This window comes from Malania oleifera, chromosome 6 (genome assembly GCF_029873635.1).
Source record: "Malania oleifera isolate guangnan ecotype guangnan chromosome 6, ASM2987363v1, whole genome shotgun sequence".
In the NCBI taxonomy this organism is placed as follows: Eukaryota; Viridiplantae; Streptophyta; class Magnoliopsida; order Santalales; family Ximeniaceae; genus Malania; species Malania oleifera.
In genome coordinates this window covers 102011621-102021055 of record NC_080422.1, presented here as the reverse complement: position 1 = coordinate 102021055, position 9435 = coordinate 102011621, and the positions used below count along the sequence as shown (strand labels likewise).

The window sequence follows — 9435 nt, the reverse complement described above, 5'->3', positions numbered from 1 at the left end:
TATTAAATATTATTTTACGAAATTATTTAAAAGCTCATTTTGGCCACACACTAATAATAATCTTATTTACTTACTGAGCGTCGTCTCACCCCAATCATATTTTATTTCAGATAACTCTGAAGGACATGTCGGAAATCAGGCTTAGCAAGCATGCGGGTGGGGATTAGAAAAATAAAGATTAATTAGAAATATAGTATGATTTCAGATATTTACGTTTGTGTAATTTTCTTCTTTTGAAATAAGTGATTGTAACATGAATAATTAGCGCTCTGGTTTGAATAAAATTGAGTTTATTTTGCTTCCGCTGTAAATCAGTAGTAAAAAGTTAATATCCCAGGCCCCTCGGGGTCGGGGTGTTACAAAGGGACTAGATAACAATCATCAAATAACAATCATCAAATTAGTTCCTTTCTTGACCAACCATTGTCTTCTCTATAGAAATTAGTATATGTTTCCTTTATCCTTAATTTGTAAAGGCATTCTTTTAGGATACATCTTAGGTCACCTTAGTTGTAGCTTACTTTTGCAAAGCCAAGGCTTCCTTCCTAGCGACTAAACCAAAAATCTCAACAAAAAAGAGAATTATGATATTAAGCTAGAAAATCCTTATGCACCTATTACTAACATTAACAAAGACTACAAGACAACCGTCTTCCATGTCATAGAGGGGAGAGAATGTTGATTGAAGTGATCAAACTAGAGATTATTATAGCTCTCCTTCTATAATTTTGTACTAGATCCCAATCTTTGCATTGAATGGAAAGGAATAATGTAATGAATATCAATCAAACATCTTAGTTCTAGTTCTTCTTCTACCTACAAAGAATAATATAGACTTCCACCTCTTAAGGAGTCTGGAGTTTTAGGTAAAATGCTTCTCCTCTTCTACACACTAAAATAATCAATGGTAGCCATGCCCCCAATTGATCAATTAGTAAAAATCTTGAAACACATTAACTCGAAACTCTTTTTGGGCCTTAGACAACCAAATCCTAATAGGATGCCCTAACCATTAGAGGCCTGTTAGGTAGGTAATATAATTAAAGGACCCGACTAATAAAAAAGAAGAAGCTAGTAGTAATCTAAAGCCAACCATAAAGGCCTTAGTAAATCTTCCCAGGTAATTAAGTGGGTACAAAGAGCAAAGGTTTGCTTCAACAATAAAGAGGCAATGGGAATTCCCTATTAGAAGATCCACCTGCCAAATTATCCTAGAAACATGGGGAAGTAGATGAATAAAATAAGAGAATAGTACCTCCACAAGCAATTTTTCCCTTTGGAGCCTAGGATTATTACTATGGGATCAAGAAGAATTAATTAGAAGGGGTTTGTGGCTCATCATTCACTATGGAAGACTAGGGAAGTTGACTAAGAGGACCCCTTGGATTCTCCATTTTGGCAGCCAGAAAGGCATGGGAGAAGGGATGGATGGTTGGAATATACAAACAGAAAAATGTAGAAAATGAAGGAGATGACTTGTTTAGTGGACATGGTTGGACCATGGAATGATTTAAGAAGAAAACTTGATGAAGAATATGGTTTCTGAGTGTTAAAAAAAATAAATATCAATACCTAAAATTATTTTAATTAGCCAAAATAAAATTTTATTTAACAAAATTATTTTAATAAGCCCAATTAATAAGAAGTGCATCGGGCTTCATTATGAAAAAAAAAAAGGTTTTTTCGTTTTATACAGGAAATATGTAAAAATGTGAGGGTTTTAGGGTTCACATAACCCACCCAATGTCAATCCACGACTAGTGGAGAAAATTGTACCATCTTCTTTTATCGGACTTGGAACGTGGGAAATAAATTAGGACATTAAATGCACAGTGTTATGTTACTAAAACTAAAAAGGTTTATTAAAATATACGTTACCCATTTTAGTGCCCTCACCCCCTCCAAAAATAAAAATTGAAAAGCCCTAGCTGAGCGCGTTCCTTACCTTTGCTCACCACCTTTCTCACAGGCTCACAGCCTCCCTCGTCGCCTTGCCGCATCTCGCCACCTCACTCTTTGATGCAACAATTTTCGACCATCTGTATGTTTTGCTTTGCGGCAGTATTTTCATTGTTTTCTTGTTCGTCGCCTCTCTCGCCAGTTCCCCCTGCCTCCACTCTTTGATGCCGCTGTTTTGGAGTTTGGTCCCACCGATTTCGGCAATGATCTCGAAGAAGACAGTCAATACTCCTTTTCTGTCTCTCTCTTTTTTAAAATTAGCACTTTTTTTTTTTTTTAACTTGAATTTCCTTTGGTATTAATTTTATTGGGATTTTAGGGTTTTGGATGTTTGGCGGTTGAAATTCTTATAGGCAGAGTTATGAATAATATGAGTAAGATGCATTTTGTAGCAACTTGGTTTGATTTAATGATGTTATGGTTTCATGGCTGCTGTTTTTATGTTGATAAATTACATGTTCTGCATTTGATTTTTTTTTGTTCTTGAGAAAATCTTTCACTGCACCCTTTTATTGAAGTGATAAGTTAAAATGACACAAGCTGTAGTTGTACATGGTTCTTATTTTTGAAGATGCTCCAATATTTGTGTTGGGAGTGAATGAGAAGGAATACACTACGCTACCAACTGACTTGCCCCGTTAGCCAAGGTTCTCTCCCAACCCCACTCCTCTTCTTCTTTCCTTCTTACTATATATATTGAAGATTGATTTCATGTAAGAGTCACGGAGTTATCCATGACAAATTTGGGATTGTTGAGGGTCTAATATCCGCTGTCCATTCCAAGCTGCTGAGTGGTTAAGGTGTTCCTTAATCCTTACATATACACTTTTTTATTCTTTTGTGGAACTTAATGTAGTAGTGTAGTGTTGAATCTTTATGTTACCTTATGTTTGTGTATTTTTTTTATTTTTATTTTTCTGTAATTTTCAACTACACAGAAGATTGCTGATAGACCATTAATGAAGGATTGGAGAGGTTGAAGAGCTGCTTCTTTCAATACCATTCCTAGGAGTATTGGAGCTACCAAGGTTATTCATTACTAGAAGACACAATAAATTTTGATAAATCTTATCTGACCACATCCTATCTACATCAATTATTTCTCATGTCACCATTATCACAGTTGAAGCCTGACCACACCAATCTATCAGGGCAGAGATGTAATACACATTTTTCTCCTACCCCTTTTCTTAGCTCAGTCATTAACAAATCCTTCGAAAGTTCTATAAATCAGCTAATTTGGGTTCTCTGGTTGGTTGCAGCATGGAATTCTTGGAAATGCCTCAAGTCCAGATTTTTAGTGTGGTTGTGGCTCTAGTGGCCATTGTTGTCGGTGTTGCCTATTCTATTCCACAAAGAAACCAAAAGGTTGGACCCTTTAGTGAGATGTATGTGAGCTTTTCCATTGCATTTTCCTTCTACCTGGATTTGGAAAATAACAAGTCTTTTGAATCTTATTTTTGTTGGGCAGGACTTTAATTGCTGCATTGTTGTTCTTTCTTTATTTTGATTCTGCATCATTGTCCCATTACCTTTTATATTGACTCTATTTATGGAAATGCCATGGTTAATTTTCTCATTATTAGTAATATTTAGTTTTGGGGTTCTGAATAATGGATCTTTCGAATTTTGAAAAAAAAATTAGCATATTTTATTTCTGTTAACAATTAGATTGATGTTTCCTTTTTGTTTTGATAACTGAAGTTTGCATTGTCATTTTGCATTTGAACTCTCTAGAATTAGTTATCCTTTTGGCATTAACTCAACAACTTAAAATGATTCAATATATTTTTTTAAAGACTGAAATTTCTATTCTTCTAAATATATACTGAACTTAGATTTGCATACTGCTGCTTTATTAATATTCTCAACAACCCCAGTCTACCCAGGAAGTCTTCTAATTAAGAATTTTGTTGGTATCTTTAAGGTTTTTAAACAATCCAAGCTGCTTCTGCGCTGCTTAACTGGTTCAAGTTCATCGACTATTCTAGTGAAATCTCAAGCTTTGGGTTCACTTCAATTTGCTAAGCAATAAGTATACCATATGTAGGAACTTTCTTCCTAATTGTAGCCCAATGGGCCCTCAGGCTCCAATAAAGTACTTCATCATTGCAATTCCTATCCTATAATGTTGGGCTGGGCAGGGCATGGCAGGGCATGCTGGGATACCACCACTTCTTTCCACTTTCTCATGGTTTCAAAGGACCTGCATCTTCTAGAGCAAGATATGCAAACCCTCTGGTTCTTTTGACTTCTTAGTGCCCTTAGTTAACGCAGATTAAATGCCTCAATTGCCCAGCATTTCAATGAGAAGCATGACTTTCTCCAACTCTCATAGCATTTTCTTTTTTCTTTCTCATTTAATTGACGCGTCTTTGGTGGAAATTATAGTTCTAGCAGGTTTAAAAAGCCATAAAAAGAGATTTTGGGAGACATGGCAGTGAATGATGGTTCACACATAGAAGTGGCTCCCATTGAATGATAAAAACTTGGTAGAATTCTAATCAATTTCAGAAATAAACCTTGTTCTTAATGTCCTTTCTAGAATCAGACACATATATACCAAAATTTGGATTAGTAGCAGACAGTTTTCTAGTTTCTCCCTATAGGAATCCAATATTACAAAATCAATCATGCATTATAAGAAACAAACTCAATAAGCAACAATAATAATAGTTATTGGCCCCCGGGCATAAGCTCAGGTGGTAAAGAGGTTCACCAGACGGCCTTGGACAAAGGTGAAATCTGGGATTCAAACTCTACCGCCTGCAGCGCACATACGCGATTTATCTCCTACGTGTTGGCTGAGGGCACAGCTGACGTAGGCGTGAGATTAGTTTGGTGCGCAAGCTTAGGAAATCCGGCGTATCAAAAAAAAAAAAAAAAGGTTATTGGGAGAAGGAACTGGCTTTCTCCTCTTCATTTTCTTTTCTTTTCTATGTTCTCTTGTTGTTTGATAATGGCAACAATTTTTGAATGGAACTAACTCATTGAAAAGCATTACTTACTCTCCTTCAAAGTTGATTCATAAAACACCATTTTGAAGTATGATCTGTGAGTGGGATTGGTAGCAGACAGTTTTCTAGTTTCTCCCTATAGAAATCTAATATTACAATATCAATCATGCATTATAAGAAACAAACTCAATAAGCAACAATAATGGTAGTTATTGGGAGAAGGAACTGGCTTTCTAGTTTGGATTAGTAGTAGACAATTTGCTAGTTTCTCCATATAGAAATCCAATATTACAAAATCAATCATGCACTATAACAAACAAACTCAATAAGCAACAATAATAATAGTTATTGGGAGAAGGAACTTGCTTTCTCCTCTTCATTTTCTTTTCTTTTCTTTGTTCTCTTGTTGTTTGATAATGGTAAAATTTTTTTGAATGGAACTAACTCATTGAAAGGCATTACTTACTCTCCTTCAAAGTTGATTCATAAAACACCATTTTGAAGTATGATCTGTGAGTGGGATTGCATGTCCATAACGTAGTGTTGGTGAATTGGGTGCAAAATTAAAATTTACTATGTTAATACTTGTTAAATTTGATGACAAATCTATGTGTTTTTGTAGGTGCATGCGGTGTCTACTAGATAAGTTGCTAATTATAATATGAATGAGATTGTAAGTATATATTTCTTGTAAGTTCACTAATAAAAAGTAGGCTATTTTGGAAGATTTTAACATAATGATTTATTTATATATATATTTTCCTTTTTTTAGGAACAAACAAACGCTTCCCTTGGATCGTAGCTGTGGAAGAAATTATATGTCTTTTGTTATTAAAAAAAATAATGTTTTGATCATTACGATATAATTGCATTGGATTAAAAATGTATTATGTATAGTATTAATGAGGCAAACAAGTAATATTAGTTATGGATGATATGATTTAGCATATGGATAGTTTATTTTATAATTCAAATAATTTTTTGGAATTTTAGATTAATGAGTTTTGGATAATTATTTTTCATGTGTATGCAACACGTTTAATTTATTCGTTTGAAAAATTACCTTGAAATAAATAAATAATAAAAATAGAAATAGGACTTGGCAACGTTTTACAAAAACTAGTTTTTTTTTTTGCAACATTTAATAATCAAAAATAAATATTTACATTAGTTTATGGTAACATCAACCTGATGTTGCTAAAGGTAAACTTTTGGTAACATTAGAACTAGCCATTACCAAAAACATCTTTTAGTAACGTTTGGTTTTGATGTTATCAAAGGTAATTTTTAGCAATGTTTGGTTGATGTCACTACAAACGATATTTGTCATTGCTAAAAGTATGTTAGATACACTACAAGTAATGGTCTATTTAGTGACCAAAGTATTAGTGATGAAGTAAGAATCGTCACCAATAATGCGCCATTAGTGACAAAAATAAAATTCGCTACTAATAGTTAAGACATTAGTGACGAAACTACTGACTGTCACGAATAATGCATTTTTAGTGACATTTTTTTACTTCGTCACTAATACTAGCACTAAAAGTAGGTTTCCCGCTCAAACTATTGTGCAAAAATAGCAACGATTTATTGACTATTAGTGACGATTGTCAATCATCACTAATAGTCGTGTTTTAGTGACGGTTTTTAAAAATCGTCACTAGTAATGGTTTTTAGTGAAGGTTTTTGGAACTGTCATTAAAAAGTTTGCCCAAAAAAGGGCCTTTTTGCTTCGTTTTGCATAGAATTCCCAACTCCCCGCTTTGCATAAAATCTAGATTTCCCTCCGCCGCAAGCCACCGCTTGTGAGTCGCCGTAGGCCGTCGCTCAGTTCCCCTTTGCTCCAAGTGACCGCTTGCGAGTCGCCAGAGGTCATCATCCGATTCCCCTCCATCGCAAGTTGTCGCCTGGCTCCCCTCCGCCACAAACCAGCGCTTGTGAGTCATTGGAGGCTGTTGCCTGACTCCCCTCCGCCGCAAGCCACTGCCAGCAAGTCGTCAGAGCCCATTGCTCTTCTCTATAAGCTTCTCTTTCTTTGTATAAGCGCATTTATCAATTTCTAGATTTTTAATAATTTTTGGAGTGTATATCTTCAAATGTATATTAGGCCGACAACATGTGCTAATCAATATGTTGATTAGTTTATTGAGATAAATCATTTTATGCCATGTGTTTGGGTCCTAAATTTAAATTTTCATAAGTTTAGATGAAGTTAATATTACATATTTTATGTTATATTTTAATTAAATTCACACAATAAGTTCAAAGTTAAAAATTTAAGGAATTCATTATATATATATATAGAAGAGATTCTAAAATTATCATAACATTTTTATAACTTTGCACTTTAAATAATAAAAAAAGTTTAAGGGTGGCAGAGAATGCAAGTAGTGTGTGTGTGGACAAGGCCGACATCTGGGTGTGTGCAAGCATCTATATATACAAGGGTGGGGTAGGATAAAGCTTGAATCAATATTAGGTCAACTTGGAGGGCGGTGCATGTTAGAGAGAGAAGCTCTCCCTTCTCTCTAGAAGGCGCATGTCCGCGACTGCTAGGGCTGTGTGTGTTCGTGATTTCTCCTCAATCTTGTGTGGTTGTTGCAGGATTGAGAGTGGATTGTTGGTGGAGAAAGGTTGCTAGACAGACTTGTTGGTTGATTTCCCGTGTTCGCTTGTTCATTGGGTTCGTGGGGTTTTGAAATTTCAGGTTCTCGCTCTTATGGGATTTTGAAAATTTGAGGTTCTGAGCTTCAGTGGCGGGTCGGGGTGGCCCTAGGGTTACAACAAATCCCAAACAGAAAGATGATATGAAAGAAAAGATTGAGGATGCTCTCAAGTTCATTGAGCATAAGGGTGGCAATAGAGCGACTTGGGCTAAGAGGAAGGAACACGAAATAATGGCGGAGTACTCAAGGCTGTCGAAGGAGGCAGATCGAAAATTTCTTGAGTCTGCAGACATGCATTCGCCTTCGGCTCTACTCGATCTCCTTCAGAGACGATTAGGAATCATTGCATGTTCATCTGCTGGCTCAAAGGATGATTCTGGTCTTGGAGAGATAGAAAAAGCTGCACTGATGGTGCTAAATGAGAAAATCATAGAAGCCTTGGGGTTAGCTGAAAATGGTTCGAATTTAAAGATGACTGGTGATTGTGAAAAGGTGGGTGATGATTCTGGGAAGAAGAGGCTCTAGTGTGATGAAGAACCAACTGTTTCAGAAACTTTGGGTTCAAAAGACACAATGGAAACGATAGACACTTTCGAAGAAGATGGGTTGGAGGATGATGCAGATATTGGGCTCGGGATTAGGGGAAATAAAAAAAAACCAGGAAGGAACTAAAAAAAGCTGTGCCCAGATAGTGAAAGGAGAAGAAGAGAAGATGATAATTTGAAATAACAAGAAAGTTCCATGGTCGGAGCTATTTGCAAACAACTGGAACCCTCAATGCTGTGTCCCTATACTAGCATTTGTTTCAGATGGAACTAGTGCCAGATTGCAAAACTCTGACTTATCTGCTCCTGAAAACTCTTATCTAAAATGCCTTGTTGGTTATTTTGTAGGTAAGTTCCCAGGAAAGGCTGCTTTGAATAATCTGGTAAGTTCCTGGAAGGTGAAAGTCAATTTTGTTAGCCAAAATGAAGGATGGATTGTGTTTAAATTCTTGTCTAAGGAGGACTTAGATAGTGTACTGCAGAAGGGTCCATATGTAATATATGGAAGGACTTTATTGCTGAAGAAAATGCCAAAAAGATTTTAGTTTCGACCCAGAACATAGGACTACCCTTCTTGTGTGGGTTCAACTTAAGAATTTACCAATTGAAATGTGGACACCTTCGGCCTTGGGGAGAATCTGTTCTGAACTTGGGAGACCTCTGTGTGCTGACAAGTTGACTGCCCTTTGTGCTAGGGTCTCCTTTGCAAGGGTTTTAGTGGAGGTGGATGTGGCAAAAGAGGTGAAGTACTATGTCAAAGTGTGGCTACCTGATGAGGAGGAGATGACCCAAGAGGTTTATTATGAAAACCTCCCCAGATACTGCTCTTTCTGCAAGATGGTTGGCTATTCTGTTAACTATTGCAGCAGCAAGAAGGAAAAGAAGTGTAAAAATGGGAAGAAACTGTATGTAGCCAAAACCAATTGTAATGGGACCCCTGATAATCCCAATGTGACAGAAACTGATGGGAAGAAACAAGAAAAGGAAGGGGAGGAGATACTGTCAAATGCAGAGTTGAATGAAGTAGCGGAGCAGACTTAGAGATAGCCTCATATGCTATCTGACTCTTGTACAGTTAGACTTGGGAATATAGATAACGATACTCATGCTGTTGAGCAGGAATCAAAAACTGATGTGGTGAGTGAACAACAGTCTCCTGTCCCCCTCTCTGCAGAAGACACTAGTCTGGATGTGGTTGGAGTGGAACACTCAGGCAGGGAACAGATGGTTGTGAAGGAGAGTTTCCAGGAGCCTATAGAACAGAGTATAGAGAAAAGGAACAAGGAAATTGAAAAGAGTCCGGAATGT

At 36.4% G+C, this 9435-nt stretch overlaps 1 long non-coding RNA gene across 2 annotated transcripts; it reads left to right on the top strand.

The window, feature by feature from the left end:
• The first annotated feature begins 1885 nt into the window (after positions 1-1885).
• LOC131157220 (uncharacterized) lies at positions 1886-3534 on the top strand. Of its 2 annotated transcripts, XR_009137242.1 has the most exons (3): positions 1886-2759; positions 2898-3119; positions 3222-3534. It is a non-coding gene; the product is annotated as an uncharacterized LOC131157220 (long non-coding RNA). The 2 variants fall into 2 exon arrangements; XR_009137241.1 differs by having other exon boundaries at positions 1909-3119.
• Positions 3535-9435: the final 5901 nt, after the last annotated feature.